Raw genomic sequence first — 20,967 nt, 5'->3', positions numbered from 1 at the left:
GCTTCTGTCTCGTTTGTCTCAGAGCACAGATAGGATGCTGCATGCTCTAGATGCTTGGGGGCTGATGCTGTACACTGAATATTTGGGTTCTCCCCAAATTCGTATGTTGAAACTTAATTCTCCATGTGATAGTATTTGGAAGTGGGGATTTGGGGAAGTGACTAGATAATAAAAATAAAGCCTTCATGAATGTCATTAGTGTCCTTAAAAAAGATACCACAGAGAGATGTCTCACATCTTCCTTCATGTGAGAACATAGCAAGAACGTGGCCATCAATGAACCAGGAGGGTCCTCAGCAGATGCAAAATCTGCCAGTTCCTTGATCTCGGACTTCCCAGCCTCCAGACACCCAATCTCTAGTATTTTTTAAATATTAACCTGAATGGACTAAACAGTGCTGAGAATAAAAATGAACTGGGAGGCATGCTGTTGTTTCAGAGGACCTATGGCACAGCACCAAGGGTACAAGAGATTACAAGCTCCTGGAAAAAAAGAAAATGATATATCCCTCTAATTAGCAATCTACAGAGAAGATGCATCCACAAGAAAAGTTTGAGACGTCCCCAGAATCTCTTTGGAGGACTTTTCTTGTATAAAACCAGTCCATAAAGACTGAAATTGGTGGTTGTTTTTTTCAAATGCATGAATACCAACACAAATCTATAAGAAATTTAAAAAAACAAGGGAAACTGACATAATCAAAGGAAAAAAATAAATCTCCAGAAACTAAATCAAAAGAAACAGAGGTATAAAATTACCTGACAAAGTATTCAAAATAACAGTCAAAAATATAGTCAAGAAGCTTAGGAAATCAATGATTGAGTAAAGTGAGAATTAAAACAAACAGAAAATACTAAAAAAAAAAAACAAATGGGAATTTTAGAACTGAAGAAGGTAATAACTGAACTAAAAAAAAAAAAAATCACCAGAGGAGTTCTACAGCACACATTATCAAGTAAAAGAAAGAATCAGCAAATTTGAAGACAGTCATTTGAAATTAGTCCAGGCAGAGGAGCAAAAAGAGAAAAAAAATAATGAAAAAAAGAGAACAAAGTCTAAGAAACTTGTGAGATATCACCAAGAAGAGAAACATATGCATTGTGGGAGTCACAGGAGGAAAAGATATATAAAATAGAAGAAAGTTTATTTAAAAAAAAATGGCTAAGATTTCCCAAGCTTGGGAAAGGAAAAGGACATCCAGATTCAAGAAGCCTAAAGCCTATTAAATAGGATAAAACCAAGTAAGTCCACAGTGAGATATATATATATATATATATATATATATATATATATATATATATATATATATATATATATATATATATATATATAACATATATATAAACAAATTTCAAAAGTCAACAACAAAAAGAAAAAATTAAAAGAAACAACAGGAAAGTGATTCATCATATAAAAAGAATGCCCCTAAGACTATCAGTGGAATTCTCAGCAGAAAGCTTGCAGGCCAAAAAGGAGTGGGATGATATATTCAAAATGTTGAAAGACAAAACTACCAACCAAGAATGTTATATACAGCAACTGTCCTTCAAAAATGAAGGTGAGTGGTTTCCCTGATTGTGCAGTGGTTGAGAATCCTCCTGCCAATGCAGGGTACATGGGTTCAAGCCCTGGTCTGCGAAGATCCCACATGCCATAGAACAGCTAAGCCCATGAGCCACAACTACTGAGCCTGCACTCTAGAGCCTGTGGGCCACAACTACTGAAGCCCACTTGCCACAACTACTGAAGCCCACGCACCTAGAGCCCATGCTCTGTGACAAGAGAAGCCACTGCAATGAGAAGTCTGCACACCGCTATGAAGAATAGCATCCTCTCACCACTATTAGAGAAAGCCCATGCACAGCAATGGAGACCAAATGCAGCCAAAAATACAATTAATTAATTAATTAAAATTAAAAAGAAAATGAAGGTGAGGTAGACTTTTCCAGATAAACAATATATGAAGGAGTTTACCACTAGACCTGCCTTATAAGAAATATTATAGAATCCTTTAAATTGAGACAGAAGCATGTTAAACAGCAACACAAAAGCCTGTGGAAATATAAAGCATGCTGTTGAAGGTAAGTATATAGATAAATACAGAATACTGTACTACTGTTACAGCAAGTGTGTAAATCCCTTTTAATTATGTTATAGAAGTTAAAAGATAAAGATATAAAAATAACTATAACCATAAAAACACGCTAGTGGATACACAATATAAAATATATAATTTATGATGTCAATAACATAAAGTGTATCAAAGAGGGAAGTAACAGTTTTTATAGCTGATTGAAGTTAAGTTGTTATTAGCTTAAAATAAATTGTTATAACTATATAATGTTTTATTTAAGCCCTATGGTAACCACAAAGAAAACACCTTTAATAGATGCACAAAATGAAATTAAAAAGGAATCAAATCACTTCACTACAAAATAATCAATAAAACACAAAGACAGCAAGAGAGGAAAAGAGGTACAAAAGAGCCCAAGAAAAGCAGAAAACAACTAATGAAACAGATGTAGGAAGTCACTGCCTATCGACAGTTACTTTAAATGTAAATGGATTAAACAACATTCTAAAGATGGAGTGGCTGAATGGATAAAAAGAAAAAAAAAGAAGAAAAAACAAACAAAGACAAAAACCCCACAAAAAACAACAGAAAAACCCAAACAAACAAACAAACAAAAATATACAACTATATGCTGTCTACAAGAGACTTACTTTAGATTTAAGGACATACATGAGCCATAAGTGAAAGAATATTCCATGAAAATGGTAATCAAAAGAGCAGGGATTACCTTACTTACCTTACTTACTTACCTTACCTTACAAAGGACATTGTATTGATATACTGATAAAAGGGTTACTAGCAAGGTAAAACAGTTATAAATATATATGTACCCAATATCAGAAATTGGCCAATATGTAAAGGACACATTGAACTGAAAAGAAAAAGATATGGCAATAAAATAATGGGAGATTTCAATATCACATTTTCAATAATGGATAGAACCTCTGGATAGAATATCAATAATTATACAGAAGGTATAAATAATACTGTAGACCAAATAATTCTAACAGGTATATATATGATATTCTACCCAACATCAGCAGAACAGATATTCTTCTTAAGCACACACAGATTGTTCTTCAGCACAGATCACATGCTATGTAACAAAACAAGTGTTAACAAATTTAGGATTATTGAAGTCACACCAAGTATCTTTCCAACCACACTTGAATGAAACTAGAAGCCAATAGCTGGTAGAAAACCAGATAATTCACAAATATGTAAAAATAAAGTACTTTTGAATAATCAATGAGACAAAGAAAAAATCAAAAGTGTAATTATAAAATATTTTGAGATAAATGAAAATGAAAACATAGCAGAATAAAACTTAAAAGATGCAGAAAAAGCAGTACTACAAGAGAAGTTTATAGCAATAAATGTGTACATTAATAAAGAAGAAATATCTCAAATAAGTAACCCAAAGAAATATACAAATATACACCTCAAGGAACTAGAAAAAGAACAAAGGAAGACCGAAGTCAGCAGAAGAAAGAAAATAATAAATATTACAGCAGAAATCAATGAAACAAAGAATAGGAAAATCATAGATAAAAAAGAATGAAACTAAGAGTTGTTTTTTTGAAAAGGTCAACAAAATTGGCAAAACTTTAGCTAGACTAAGAAAAGAGATATGAATTAAATACACAAAATCATAAATTAAAGATGAGACATTACAATTCATGCTACTGAAATTTCAAAAGGGACAAAGAGACAATTATGAACAATTATATAACAATAAATTGCATAACTTAGAAGAAATGAAAAAAATTCCTAGAGATATACAACCTAACAAGATCATATCATAAAGGAAGAGAAAACTTGCTCAAATCTATGACTATTAATGTGATTGAATGAGTAATTAACAACCACCCTAAAAAAAAGCTCAGGATTAGATGACTTCACTGGTGAATTCTATCAGACATTTAAAGAAAAATTAACACCATTTCTTCTCAAACTCTTCTCAGAAATTTAAGTGGAAGGAACATGTCCATACTCATTTTATGAGTCCAGTGTTGCCCTGATATCAAAGCCAGAAAAAGACACCAAAGAAAAGAAAATTACAGATCAACATCCACAAAATTGATACAAAAATTCTCGACAAAATACCAGCAAACAGATTTCAACAGCATTTTAAAAAGATCCTATACCATGTAAGATTTATGCGATGGGATTTATCCCTGGGATGCAAGGATTGTTCAACATATGAAAATCAATCAGTGTGATATGTCACATTCATAGAATGGAAAATTTAAAATTACATGATGGTCAGTAGATGCAGAAAAAAGCATTTGACAACATTAACACCCATTCTTATTAAAAGCACTCAATGACTAGGGATAAAGGAAAATTAGCTCAACATCATGAAGGCCATAAATAAAAAGCCAACAGCTAACATCACATAAAATGGTGAAAAACTGAAAACTTATCCTCTAAGACAAGGAACAAAGCAAGGAGACTGACTCTCCCCACTTCTATTCAACGTATTACTAGATGCCCTAGTCAGAACAATTAGGCAAGAAAAACATTCAAAACAGAAAGGAAGATATAAAATTATCTCTGTTTGCAGGTGACATGATCTTATGTGTATCTAAAGACTCCAAGCACACTCATACAAACCTGTTAGAACTAATAGGCAAATTCAGTAAAATTGTAGGATAAAAACTAACACACCCAAATTGGTGTGTTAACACTAACAATTGGTGTTCTAACACTAACAATGAATAATCTGAAAAGGAAATCAAGAAAACAATCACAGTTACAGCAGTATCAAAAAGAAAAGAATACATAGGAATTAACTAAACAAGGAGGTAAAATATTTATACATGGAAAACTGCAAACATTAAAATTGAAGAAGATACACAAAAATGGAAATACATCACACATCCATGAATTGGAAGAATTAATATTGTTAAAATGTCCAGATTACCCAAAGCCGTCTATAGATTCAATGTAACCCCTATCAAAATCCCATCCCAATGACATATTTTTTGCAAAAATAGATAAATAAGACCTAAAATTCACATGGAAGCAGAAGGGACCCCAAATAGCCACATAATCTTGAGAGAAAAAAAACAAAGTGGGAAGCATCACATTTCTAGATTAAAAAAAATTTTTTACAAAGCTGCAGTAATCAAAACAGTATGGTACCACAATAAAGACAGACATATAAGAACAGTACTGTATCGAGTGCCCAGAAATAAACACATACATTTATAGTCAACTGATATCCTACAAAGGTACCGAGTATACACGATGGGGAAAGGATTGTCTCTTTAATAAATGGCCTTAGGAAAATTGTATTTCCACTTGCAAAAGAATTAGCATGAACACTTATCTTACACCATATACAAAAATCAGGGCTTCCCTGGTGGCGCAGTGGTTGAGAGTCCGCCTGCCGATGCAAGGGACACGAGTTCATGCCCTGGTCTGGGATGATCCCACATGCCGTGGAGCGGCTGGGCCCGTGAGCCATGGCCACTGAGCCTGTGAGTCCAGAGCCTGTGCTCTGCAATGGGAGAGGCCACAACAGTGAGAGGCCTGCATACTGCAAAAAATAAATAAATAAATAAATTTAAAAAGAATTAAGGGATTAAACATATCTTAAACATTACCTGAAACTGTAAAACTCTGGGAGGAAAACATAGGTGAAAACTTGATGGCATTCGTCTTGGCAATTATTTCTTGTATAAGACAATAAAAGCATTGGCAATAAAAGGGAAAATAGGCAAGTGGGACTAAATCAACCTAAAATCTTCTGCACAGCAGAGGAGACAATCAACAGAGTGAAAAAGCAACCTAGAGAATGGGAGAAAATATTTGCAAACCGTATATCGGATAAGGAGTTAATACCCAAAATATATGAGAAACTCATACAACTCAATAGCAAAAACAAAAAGATAACAACCAAAAATACACACACAAAAATAAACATTAAAAAGTGGGCAAAAAACTTGAATAGACATTTCTCAAAAGAAGTCATACAAATGACCAACAGTTTTATGAAATGGTGCTCAACATCTCTAGTCATCAGGGAAATGTAAATCAAACCACAGTATACCACCTTACATTTTTTAGGATAGCCATTATAAAAACAAACAAACAAAGGAAAACAAAATAAGAAAATACAGAAAATAACCAGTGTTGGTAAGAATGTTAAGAACTTAAAATGATTGTGCACTGTTGCTGGGAAAGTAAAATGGTTCAGTTACTATGGAAAAAATATGGAGGCTCCACAAGGATTTAAAAACCATATGATCCCCTTAATTCCACTCCTAGGTATTTATCCAAAGGAATTGAAATCGGAATCTTGAAGAGATATTTTCACTCTCATATTCATTGTAGCAATAGTCACAATAGCCAAGATGTGAAAAGAACTTAAATGTTCATCTATAAATGAATGAATTTAAAAATGTGTTGTATCATGCAATTGAATATTAGTCAGCCTAAAAAAGAAGAAAATACTGTCATTTTCTATAACATAAATGGACCTTCAGAACATTATGCTAAGTGAAGGAAGACTGTCACAAAAGGACATATATTACATAATTCCACTTAAATGAGGTATTTAAAATAGTTAAATTCATCAAAGCAGCAATTAGAACTGTGGTTGCCAGGAGTTGGAGGTTAGTGAAATTGCTGGTAGTTATCCAACTGGTACAAAGTTTCATTCATGCAAGATGAAAAAGTTCTAGATATCTGTTGGTTAACTTTGTGCTTCGAGTTAATACTGTACTATTTATTAAAAATTTGTTAAGAAGATGGATCTCATTCTATGTGTTTATTTCCACAATTAAAAAAATCTACATTAATTAGTAGTCAGAAGATAACAGACTAGTCGTTGATCATGTTTGGGGAAGAATAAGATTGAATGATGAGTGATGAGGAAGTCCAGGGGAGGGTATTATGAATAATTATCTCAAAATGGGCGATAAAAATAATTAGAAAGAAATAAGTTACACAGATTATGACAATTATGTTAAACATAAATGAATCTTTCCACAGTGATTGAAAATATTTGATGTGCAAAATTCTTCAGTTTCATTCCATATCATCATAAATCAATCTAAGTAGATTATTATTCAAAATAAATATGCATATAAATAATTAGAACATTATATCCATCATTTTTTAACATCTTTATTAGAGTATAATTGTGTTACAATGGTGTGTTTGTTTCTGCTTTATAACAAAGTGAATCAGTTATACATATACATATGTCCCCATATCTCTTCCCTCTTGCATCTCCCTCCCTCCCACTTTCCCTATCCCACCCCTCTAGGTGGTCACAAAGCACCGAGCAGATCTCCCTGTGCTATGAGGCTGCTTCCCACTAGCTATCTATTTTATGTTTGGGAGTGTATATATATCCACCACTCTCTCACTTTGTCCCAGCTTACCCTTCCCCCTCCCTGTATCCCCAAGTCCATTCTCTAGTAGGTCTGCATCTTTATTCCCGTCTTGCCCCTAGGTTCCTCTGATCATTTTTTTTCTGTTTTTAGATTCCATATATATGTGTTAGCATACAGTATATGCTTTTCTCTTTCTGACTTACTTCACTCTGTATGACAGACCCTAGGTCCATCCACCTCACTACAAATAACTCAATTTCATTTCTTTTTATGGCTGAGTAATATTCCATTTTATATATGTGCCACATCTTCTTTATCCATTTGTCTATTGATGGACACTTAGGTTGCTTCCATGTCCTGGCTATTATACATAGAGCTGCAATGAACATTTTGGTACATGACTCCTTTTGAATTATGGTTTTCTCAGGGTATATGCCCAGTAGTGGGATTACTGGGTTGTATGGTAGTTCTATTTGTAGTTTTTAAAGTAATCTCCATACTGTTCTCCATAGTGGCTGTATCAATTTACATTCCCACCAAGAGTACAAGAGGGTTCCCTTTTCTCCAAACCCTTTCCAGCATTTATTGTTTGTAGATTTTTTGATGATGACCATTCTGACTGGTGTGAGGTGATACTTCATTGTAGTTTTGATTTGCATTTCTCTAATGATTAATGATGCTGAGCATTCTTTCATGTGTTTGTTGGCAATCTGTATATCTTCTTTGGAGAAATGTCTCTTTAAGTCTTCTGCCCATTTTTGGATTGGGTTGTTTGTTTTCTTAATATTGAGCTGCATGAGTTGCTTGTATGTTTTTGAGATTAATCCTTTGTCAGTTGCTTCATTTGCAAATATTTTCTCCCATTCCTAGGGTTGTCTTTTCATCTTGTTTATATCCATCATTGGATTGAACATCATATCTTTTACAAATATTCTTTAATCTCACTATGATACGACTCTCTCAAAAAGGAGATTGGCATAAAATATGCCTAGTTTGGAATCAAATATACAGGTTTTAAAAATATATATCAATAGAGACTCATTTTAACATAACTATGTATAAAATATTTTGTGGAATAGAACGTTAGAATATTAGTGCTAACAACCTTGGTTCTGATTGTCTCAGTATATGCATATCCTATCTATTAAAATCAGAACCCAGTTAGTATATGAGTGTTGCTGTTCCAATGGCCATGTCTTTTCTTTCACCCTTGCTGCTTCACCTGCTTGGCTTTTACCTCTTCTCTCACACTCCTCCATCCTTATGGAAAGGGAACAGATAAGCCCTTGGGCTTGTTTTCAAGCCTCTGATGGAGGAAATGGTGATTCCAGAGCTTTCCTAACCACATTTCCATCCCCAGCTTGCTAGTCTTGATGATCAATCATATTCCAATCACTCTTCTGTCCCTTTTTAAAGTCTGAGACTACTCTGGTGGTCAAGTAGAGCTGTGTCATATTCTTCCAGATAAAGTCACTTTAACTATATACTTTAACTTTCCTCAGTGCTTTGTGTTTTGCCAGAATCACCATTTGCATCAAGCTATGACTTATCTTTCTCCCACAATCTCCAATGTAAGAAACCAGCTTTTAATATGTTGTGAGTATGTGTGTGTGAGTGTGTGTGTTTTGTGCATGTGTATAATAAGATAAACAGGGCTGGCACATATGTCTTGATAAACTGTAACATGCTATTCTCAAATTCCTAAACATCCTACTCATTTTTCATAGGATTTGTAATACATTTCTGATGCTGTTAATGAAAATCAAAATGTTTTCCATTCAGCGTTTCTTAAAGTTTTAGGTAGTAAGAACCCATACTGATTTATAGGTTTTAGTAACAGTTGAAAATTTTGGCACAATCATATCAGACAGTGCTTTCATCGGGATAGGTACTATTTGCAATATTAAAGCTGGCTTTGGAGTGACCTTAAGATCTTCCTCTCACTACATTCACCAGAAACTGCCAGGTGTATATCAATGGTTATGGAAATAGGAAACATACCACTGCTAGCTCCTTGAGAATGTAAAAATACAGTAATTGGTTTTGTATTTTTCAGTAGGAAAGTTGTGTGATTCAATGCAAGCAGTTCCAAATAACTTTGATTGCAACATCTAAATGAGTTAGTCAATGTGGGGACAACAGTCTGCCTGAGAGACACATGGTAAAATCAGTCTTTGAAAAGGTAGGGTGACCCTCCTAACAACAAAGGCAGGAGACTGAGACTTTTTCACTTTTTACCTGTTCTGAAAATATTAACATTAGGATCCCCTTTGCCAACCAGAAAGGTGTTATTGCTTTGCTTCAAGGGAAGGAGAATACTGTGTGAATGTATCCTTTGTCTCAATAATCCAAACAGAAGAAAAACCCTGATGGAAAGAAATTGACAGGGAGAAAAATGGGAAGAATCCATCCTGAGTTTGATTTAAAAAATGACTAAAAAGTAGGGAATGCAAATATGAAAATATTTCTCAGTGTAGTTGGGATAATGGTAATGGAGTCTGATATGGTCCACATATTAATATTGAAGAGTTTGAATCTTACATACTGAAAAATATCTATAGGTGTTTAAATGAGACAATCACACATATGGGAATAAGTACCCATTGGTACTTTAAGATTCTTTAATTAAGAGAAAGCTATGACTGTTGCTTAAATTTGGGGATGTTTTAATTCCTCCTAACTTGGAAAGACCGCATTTATCAGTTGCCACGAGGCAGTGTCACAGGCAAAGCAATTCATTGTAAAACATTTATTATTACACACACATAGGATTTGTGTTCTTTGCAGTAGTTTAGATAACAATTGTTAGTGACAAACTTTATTTTCTACTGATCAATCACAAAATGCCTAAGCTTGTACATGTGCTAAGGAAAAATACAACTTAATCATCAACTATTTATAAGTATACACAGATGTCTGATGACTAAATTTACATGTTAAAAACCCTTCTTGTTTTTATATCTCTTACATATAGAGTTTCTTTGAGCCCCGTTCTGTTTTCATTCCTCCTAGTCAGGATCCATGTTGTAATCACATACTACTTAAGTACAAGTTTTAATTTCCTTATTAACACATTCTTAGTACATTCTCTGTGCACCATATGCCTACGGGAATCTCCCATTGTCTTTTACCATCTGGGCTGCTGAATTTCAGAGTCTCTCCTCTCCTCTCTTTTTAAGAAACCTTGAACTATCTTTTAAAGACAATGAACTTAGAATATCACTGGATATGCTGCTAGCTGCTTTGTTTCCACTTTGGGCTTTTGCCCTAAGTGAGGCTTGTGTATTATTTAAAACACTATTTATGACAAATCATGGATTAAACCTGTTCCTGATGATTTTGAAAAATTGGAATTTTAAAATCAGTATTAAAACTCACAATAAAACTTAATAATTAAAGCTATTCAATAGTTACATGGCACAAACTGCTTTGTGGGAAAAAAGCCCCCCAAATTTTATATGGTCAGTGTGAATTCTGTAATGCTTCTTCATCACTTCATTATACGTCCATCAAAATATTTAGAAGGTGTGGTGAGACAGCCTGCCAAAACATTCCCTAAGATGAAGCTGAAATTAACCATCCTAATGGTGCTTCTAGTCTCGATTGGGTTTTACAAGTCATTGGCTACGGGCAGAGTAAACTAATTGAGGGCCCATCATCACCATAATTAAAAAAAAATGAACAAACAACACAACAAAACACAAAAGAATCTTATCAGCTCAAATCTAGAAAAAACAAACATGAATATCAAAAATCTTATGTTCTTATGAATTGCTTCTAACCAAGCTAAGGCATTGTGTGTTTGAATAGGAAAGACTGGACTTGTCCAACTCATATTAGAGGGAAAGATGCATCTAGTACTCACAGCAGGCAGCTGTCCAAGCTATTGTGGTTTAGCAAGGACGTGTAGCAGCCCCACCTCTCTTATTGCCTTTTGAAAAATTCAGGGTGACAACTATACCTTCTCCACCCATTTTGAATCACTTAAAAAAAAGTATTTTGTGAACTTTTACATTTTTTAACATTGTTTCTTACAAACCCACACGCTTCACAACTCCCAAGGTAGAGTATTTCTTATTTCTATACCTCTGCATACCTAACTGATACTGTATATCTTTGTTTAGAAGCTATGGCTTCTATTAAATTTAATTACTTACCCCTGTGGCTTTAAATTGAGGGTGGCTATAAAACAAAGACGGCTTCTATTAAATTTAATTACTTTCCCCTGCGGCTTGCATGGAAAGGGTGGCTTCTATTTAAAAAACTGCATGGTATAGGTGTGGCTGCTAATCAAGGATGCTTCTAAATGAAGATATACAGTCTGTGATAATAACTAATCAAAGAAGAGGATGTTAGATATAGAAATAGGATTGCATGATATATGCCAATTCTGAAATTTATTAAAGTAATCGTAGTTCTAAAAGAATTTTTCATAATTTATGTCGTTCTGCTTTTCTTAATAAAAAATATAGGTTACATCTGCACATACTATATAGGATATATTAATGTTCTATTGAGGAAGGTAAATATTTTTAAACATCGCACCCTATCAGATAAAGCGTAAGGCTCTGTGATGCTTTTAACTGATTTTTCCCCTTTTGATAGTAGCTGAATAAAGAAAATGGCTTACAGATTTAGCTATGTATATAGTTTGAAAGTAACAACTGAAAAATGATGTTCATAATCTGAATTGCAATGAAACCAATTATCTGTACTGTGGTTGTTCACATGGGAATTCTCCTAAAGGTTTAGTATTTCTTAAAAGAAATTAAAAACAGCTGTAAAAATACCATAAAACAAAAATAGCAGCTGCAAAAGAGATTAACATTCCTAAATTTCATTTGAACCTGATATGTTATTTTTCCAACAGCAACATATATATTCTGATTTTTAAATCTATCTTTATGAAATTTTACCTTGAAAAACACAGGCCTACTGAATACATTCTTGCTATTACCAGTATTTAATATTCACATGAATTTTATACATTTTTCTCCCCTAGTTGTTATTGTTATAATTCTATCGTTTTTAGTAATCCTCAAGGATGAGCTATCATTGTTAAATGATCTAAAGTCATTTTAGGTTTAAACAATACTGGGTAAACAAACTACAGCAAACTCTGTGCCTCTCTCTAATTTTTTTCATTATTTAAAGCTGTCAACTGCCTTTCACACTGAACCATGAAGACCAAGAGCTTTTTAAAAATTTTATGTAGTATCTGCTTTCCAATTAAGCAATCATAAATAAAAGTATACCTGATGTTTTTCATGTATATACATATACCTATATGCATATATATTAAAACAAAATGCAATTTATAAAACAAATCTGGGGGTGGTGACAGTATAAAACAGTTAGTTTTGCTGTGCTGTTCAAAACATATGGCAGCAACTTTTCTAGACTTGTGCCAGATGGAGGCCTTTAATCGATCCGGTCTGTTATACCGTATGTTATTTCTCCATTAAAAAGGGTTCCTCCTTCCCAATTTATAAATATATTGCTAAATTCTTAAGTGCAAGGAGTAACAATTTGCAACTTAGAAATTATAAACTAAGAATCTTTATTTTTTTAAAGGCAACAAATTATTAAGCAGATAAAAATCATCTGAAAGTTATATTTGTATTCTTTTAGCAAAACTTTTGTCAGCTGTTCAAATTTAACACACATTCACCATAGTTTATGTAACTTATTTGTTTGGGTTTTGTTGGTTTAGTAGCCAAATGCTTTCAGAGAAGAATATTATACTTGACAAGCTCTCTAGTAAATATTGCCAATATTAATAGAGTCAATTAAATCATTAAACTTCGTAAAACTTCAGTAATTACTTTGAGTTTCCAAAGGTAAACATCACTTTTCAACTGCATTTCATATTAAAATATTTCCAAGTGTTCTATATAATTAAAAAAATCTTTTTCCCCAAATAAATATTTAAATCAGCCTCATTACCATTTAAAAATATATGAGGAAACATTGATCCAGGTATAAGGTAAAAAGATTTTATGTACATCAATATGTGAAAGGCAAATTTAAAGGAAAGGTACTGTTGTTATAGCACAAATTCTTGTAGTTTGTTTTATCTTAAACATGTTAGTAAAGTTAATTAACACACACATATAATTTAAAAAATATGTGATGAACTGAGAAATAAGAATATAACATTTTGGAATAGTTCACCGCTGTTGTTCTTTTGTTATAAATACTGTGTGTGACATAGGTTCAGATTTTGAAGTAAACTTAGATGTATGCATAAAAGAAATCAAATGAAAGCAACTAGTCTCTAGAGAAATGTGCAGTCCTTTTGCAGAAACCAGCTTTAACGTAGACCAGTACTTAACATATTCACAGCTTATAACAACTTATGAAATGGGTGAATGTTGAAACAAACTATCAACCAGATCTATTCTCTTTAGCATGTTTATTTATGACTACTTTCTTTTGAAAGAAACCAGGAGTATGATAATGGTCACACACAGACTAAATAGGCTGTGTTTCCATGAACAGTAATCCCATACAAGCACGAGAGAGAAAAGCCGAATTTTTCCAATATAATACTACAAGGGCAAATGACAGCCTTACCTGATGGCTGATATCTTTTATAGTACAACTGTGACATATTTTATGCATCACAAAGAATGATCAAAGATGTCTCTAGAGGCTCTCTGTCATGGAATGTGGCCCCATAGTCCCTGTCTGCCTTTAAATCAGGCAATAATGCACCTTTAAAATAAGCTGGGCATGTTTTCCAGAGCGATGATTATTTTGGATATATTTGAACATGATTTTGATTTCTCTTTCAGTCATGTGATTTCTAAAATTATAGGCATGTTTCATTTGGTTGTGAAATGAAAAGTGACTAAAATAAACATGAGATTGTATATTTTTAAAAGTCCATGTTTAACATATAGTTCTGCTTGTTTTTACTGCTTTTGTAACATAACAGAGTTTAGAAAAGAAAATGCAATTCAGAAACTAACATAACCATTCCCATTTGTTTCCTATTAAAACATATTAATAAAATAACTTCAGTGCACTTTTGTTCTTACATATAAAATTTTGCATTGCAGCTATTTTTTAAATCAAACTTAAATGACTATTTAGATTTTCTTTACAAATTGAAAATAAAATGGAAAGTTGTGGCAATTGCTTAGTTAATTTTAGCACACAGACACCAATCTTATAATATTTAGGTAATTTCCAAAAATACTGTTTTCCTAAACAGCTTGAAAGGTTTTGATGAAAATGTCTTGTTACTCAGACTCATCCAGACAATTAAATTTTCTCCTATCTTTGAAGTTTGTCTCCACACATAACCAAGGACCAAAAAAAGAGGTGTTTTGATTACAGTATACCCTACTAGCTATTCATAGTGAGTATTTTACCAGGGCTATATATTTTGAAACAAACAAGTAAACAAAACCTGGTTATGATTATTGGTTAACAAACTTTGTTAATGAGAGAAGGACATCAGTTGCATAAATCAGCCAACTGCATTTTGTTGCTTTGGTTGATTTATATTTGCAAAGAAATATCACTGGCTACATGGCAATACTTTCATTGTGATTTTCATTTAGTGATAGATCTTGGGTGCTGAAGAATTCTAAATCTGTATTCAATGGCTCTTAAATCTCTCTGCAAAAAAATACAGGGCCAGCCCAGAGATTATGAACACAGTTAATCAGTCTTATTGGCAAAAACACCTGGAATGTTTTCCCTAAAAAGAGTGAGTATACAAAGAATATCTTTTACTTCTAAGAAACACGCATACCCAATTGTAAGTGTGCTGCAATCTATTTTTAGTGAAAAGGCCACGATCATATTGCCTTTGTGGCCTTTAAGAATTATTCACAATTATATTAAAATTAAAATTCTATTCATTCAGCTCAGTTAAATATATAGGTCATATTTAAAATTTTATCATGTTTATTGACATATTAATGGTCTTATGTAGAGGTAATATCCCTAAAATTAATTATTTATAAAATAAATATTATGAAAATGAGCTGTAATTTTCAATATTATATAATTTTTAACTATTCCCTACTGTACCTGAATCCAATAAAATGGTATAAAAAAGGTAGTAGCAAAAATGCAATGTATTTTTATAAGAAAAAATTATTCCTTTATATAAACCCAAATTATTCCTTTGGGTTTTCAGAGTCATGAAATGTACATTGGTTCCTGATTTTATAAGATTATCAGCTTGTGTCCACTGTTCTGAGATTTAACTCATTTTAAAATTAATATTTATAACTTAATGTTTTATTTTGAACAGATCAGTAACGTGCTATTATTTACAGTATACCTAAAAATGCCTTGAAACTGTGAAATATTAAAGACATATGATAATTATTTACATTCAGCTGTCATAAAAATACTTTCTTAAACATGTAACAAATACTTCAGCACTGTATCTTTCTGCTGGTCATCTTTCAAAGTTCTATTAAAATTAAGAAAGCTCAAAATGATAATTATGCACACTTTTTTTGTGCGTGGGATCTTAGTTTCTGACCAGTGATTGAACCCGGGGCCTCGGAAGTGAGAGCGCCAAGTCCTAACCACTGGATTACCAGGGAATTCCCTCAAAATGATAATTATAAAATGCTGTCTTACTAGGTGAAAAATTTCAGAATCAATTTATTGTCACGGCTGTTCTGTTAATAAGGAGTCCAGAAGAACATTATAGAAAAAGTTAAAATATTTATAGTAAAAAAAATTTTAGTCATTCAACTATTTTTAAGGGAGAAGGCAAAGAAGACAAAACTAATTTACTCTTAGGGTATTCTTGGCCATTAGCTAGTTTATGTATAATTTGATTTCTATAGTTTCCATAGTTTCCTATATCTTTAGTTCAACATTTAGGAATTTAAATTTGATAAAATATTTGTGTGATTTTTTTCCACCTCTAGAATTTGGGAGCTTTAGTTTGAGAAGGAAATTTAGAGTTCATTTAGCCTTTAACAACTCAAACCGTGCTTTAGTCCTCTTACCAAAATAGTAAAACATTATATTTATGCACATTTGCAGCTCACAAAATTTTTCAACATGTATTGCTCAGATTATTCATACAATAGCCCCCCACTCCTCCAAAAAAGAAACAGATCCCATTATGCTAATATAAGATGACAGAACTTTGATTCAATGAGTCGATTTTTAATATCTCCAGGAAGTAACCAAATGAGAAATAGAAGCCAAGTATATTTCAAATGTAATATTCTGTGTTGCCTTCTATAGGATCACTTAAATATCCTTGAAAAGTAATAATTCATCTTTTGAGAGACAAGGAGTTCATTACAGTATGTCAGCCTGTTTTTTTGACGTTATTTTGTAATAAAATGATATAATAGTTAATAATTACCTTATATGGATCCAATACTGCTCCTTGTCATATGCAGCCACTATTCTATTTCTGTAATTGAAGATCATGCTGTGATCTTCTTGGAGTTGGGTTCATGATATATGTCTCTGCATCTTCAGCAACAAGCACAGTGAATGCAACATAGTAGATGCTCAATAAATAAGTATTGAATATATTGTTCCAGATTTTTGAAAGTGAACCTGCCCAAAAACTGTTATAAGTTTGTGAACCTTATATGTTTGCAGGTGAAACTTTTCCAGCCATTTCAGCATGGACTCAAATAGACTTGTTCACAGATATGTCATCAACACCTGGAAAAGTATCTGCACATAGTTGGCAAACAACTATATACATGCACTATATAAAGGTGGGGATAAATATACCATAACTAATGAAAGGGTTTTCAGGAAATTTATCACGTTAGATCACTCTTCTCAGAATACATTCAAGCTTATCAAAGTCCCACTGAAAACATGCCGTGCAATACGAAACATATGAAGTTTGGTTATATAACTCTGTATTGTATAACCTCTCTAAGAATCACTGAAAGAAGTGATTTTACTTGGTATATATACTTTGATTCCAAATAATCTAGTCAAAAAGTGTTTTTATTTATAAAACTCATCTACATAAATTCAGGACAAGTCTATATAAGAATATGACAAAATAAATTTGCAATTAAACTAAAACCACTAGGAAACATAAAAACTAGACAAATGAAAACAAATTAATTCAGAGGATGTGTGTATATATATATATTATATATATATATATATTATATATTATATATATATATTATATATATAATATATATATATACGTATTTTTACATAATTTGTCTCTAAAAGTTCAAAAATATATGTTCATAACATAGAAGAGTAGCCATTATGGAGTCATTTTAACCATAGAACCAATACTTAAAAGAATCAGGAAATCCTAAATAAATCCAAAATTAATACCTAAAGGTAAAATCAAATCATTCTTTTTATAAATAGTTAATCAAAATATCACAACATTAACAACAAAAATTCCTATATTTAAGATCATTAAAAAGTAGATTTGAAGAATCAATAGTAAATTTCAAGGTTAAAAAGAAAAACTAAACTTTAAATATTGGATGTCTTTGTTGCAAAATTATGAGTCCCAGCACTTAAATCAAGGCCCAGAATTATGGGTCCCTGTGTTGGGAAGAATAGTCTGAATTTAAATTTTCCTACGTGGAACTTCCCCTGTGTTTATCCAACGTAAATTGAGAAATGGATACAATTGACAAGGTAAATTAATACAAAGCAAGCAAGTGTACAAATATGTATATAGTTGTGTTGAAATAGTCACAAAACTTAGGAGAAATTTGTTTTGTCTTTGTGTTTATAAACAGCATATTTACATTCAATATGTAAAACAATCCATAGGGAAAGGGTTGGCTGCATAAAACAGATGAATGTGGTAAATTTATAATAAGAGGTACAGACACTTTACAGACTATCAATATGTTCGAATTACTGTTTGAGAATATATTTTGGTCTTTTTAAAGTAGTTTTCCAGACACAGTGGTCCAAGTTGAGTGATTGGTGTCAGAGTTCTTGTCTTGCCCTATCCTGACAACCCTTCTAATATCTTCTCTAGAGAAGTCATATATATATATATATATATATATATAAAATTTGAATGAAAAGAGAGGAATTGTGTTTATGCAGAATATTTGTTTCTCTAGTATATTACAGATAACTCTAAACAGAGAGAAAAATATTTGACAAAATACTCTATTAGTGAGACTTCAGAGAAATATGAGATACAATAATTTGGGTGGATATCAAATGTGTTATGCTATGAGAAAGAAACCAATTTCGAAAGGTTACATATTATGTAATTTCATTTATATAGCAGTCTTAAAAGATAAAATTTTAGTTTGGGAGTACAGAGCATTGATTGTTGGGAGTTAGAGATGGACTCTCTGTGAGTATACAGGGGTACCATGGGGGGTTTTGGGGGAGGTGATGTGACATCACTATTCTGATTTTGGAGGTGGTTCCACAAATTTACACTTCTGTTAAAACTTATAGAAGTTTATAGCCAAAAAAGGTACATTGTAAGGTTTTTCAATAAGAATATATTTATATATTCTTTATTGTCACATGTTTTTATATTCTTTATTTATACCCTGAAAAAGCAAAAGACTATATCAGAAACCAATTAAATTAATAAGCCTTGGTGGGTGGGAATGGTTTGGATCACGACAGGAGACAAACTGAAACATCTTAACTTCTATCTTTTAATATTGCTTAGATTTGTCATGTGATTGAATTACCAATCTTGAAAAACACAATTAAATTACAAAAAAGAAAAAATCAGATCTTTGGCTGGTTGCTTCTATTTTTCCCCCCATTGGCAATCAATTGTTTGCTTAACACTTTTTTAATTCAGGAGGTACAATGAAAAGAAAGTTAAATGTATACAAATTCCATTGGATTCATTTCTTGAACAGTATTTTTCTTTCCTATACCCTATGCAAAGCTTCATGTGGAGCCCTCTGTCCAGTAGGCATTCATACATCTTTCTTCTAGAAACAATTCCTTTTATGACTGAATTAGCTGCCTTGAAATAAAATTTGGAAAAAAAAGGGGAATCTATTTCTTTGTTGGAACACTAACACCCACAACCATATGTTTTGGATTATTCTGTAGTTAAACTTCTATTTACTCTTTTGTAAATTCATCTGTGTTTTGTAGTATGTAATGCTAACAAGTTACAGAATACAATGATAGCAATTAAGCTGCTTTATCTCGACAATGGGAAATAATTGATTATTTTTCTACTCACTTAACCTAGTTGATTGTTTTAGCCTTGCCTAAATTGTCCACATGTGAAACTTACCTAAAGGAACCTATTAATTTCCATTGGTATTCACCTTTTGCTGTCTTCACTGAGAATTAAATAAGCTAACTCAGAATGCAGACTACTTAAGAACTTAAGTTTTCCCATACACTTTCATAATTGGCACCACTAAATGTATACACACTACTACTTGCTCCTTTAGTTGTTAACAAAATTTTTGATTGATCTTTTTTATCCAAGGTGTTGTTTGAAGGAACCTGTTGATTTCCATTGCCAGTTATATATATTTTTTTGTCTCAGTTCTTCCTGGAGGAGGAAGAACTTTTCTCTCCATTTTGAAGACAGACTCCCTATTCTTTTGAATATCAATGTAAAAGCAAAGGACATCAGAGACTTGAAATTCAATTTCCGGTTTTGAGGACCAGGATACACCAAATAAAGAACAAATTTACTTAAGGAAATCAGTAAGTTCAGTCTACAAAGCCAATTGTTTGAGTGCTGCAGCTACGTTATTTTAGGCTTTGGTCTTCAAACTCTCCAAAATATTCTGAAAAAATAGTCCACTTTGGAGATTCCTGTGTATGGCTTTTCTCTTGTTTACTAAGAATTTTTAAATATCAACTCACTGATGTCCCTGTAGAGAGGTAAAATGGTGTGAATCCGGTTTGCAGAGTCCAAATAAGCTACTATTTAAAATCATGGTTTAAAATCATGATTTAAAAAACATGGCATATTAATTTATCCTTAACCATCTTAGACAAACTGCTCCCACAATACTCTTCATGACTGGAAACAAATCTGGGGAATTTTTGTTATGATTTTGCACTCTGTGGCACTGTATTAATTAATAACAATACCTTCAATGTATTATATTAACAAATCAGAGTCATCAAGGAAGACACAAAAAGAATGACAGGCAAGCAGCTCATCAGTATTTTATTAGACCAAATCTTGACTCATAAAGCCCAAGCTGTCTCTCTCCCTAGGTAGAAAGATAGTAATGTGTTAGACTGTGTATGAGGTCTTATTACAGATGTGTCAGTTTTAGTTTGAAACATAAATATATTTTATTCATACATTTGCACTTACAGTGATCAATGATAGTGTATCTAGTACACTAAAATTTGTTTTTGATCAGTAGAAAAGCAATTATTCATAAAACCCAAAATAGAGGTAAAGTTGTGGAAGAAAAGGAAAGAATTATAGGTTTCTTACATGGAAGGTAATTTTAATATAGACGAGATTGGTCCAAGTTCCGCCATTCGGATTGATAGATTATCTAGCAGAACTATCATTTCAATAATCTCAATGACAGTATAGCACTGGATACTTGGTACAGTATTATAAATTAAAT

Source organism: Mesoplodon mirus (assembly GCF_964341445.2).
Source record: "Mesoplodon mirus genome assembly, chromosome: 16".
In the NCBI taxonomy this organism is placed as follows: domain Eukaryota; kingdom Metazoa; phylum Chordata; class Mammalia; order Artiodactyla; family Ziphiidae; genus Mesoplodon; species Mesoplodon mirus.
Note: the sequence above shows the minus strand (reverse complement) of the source record.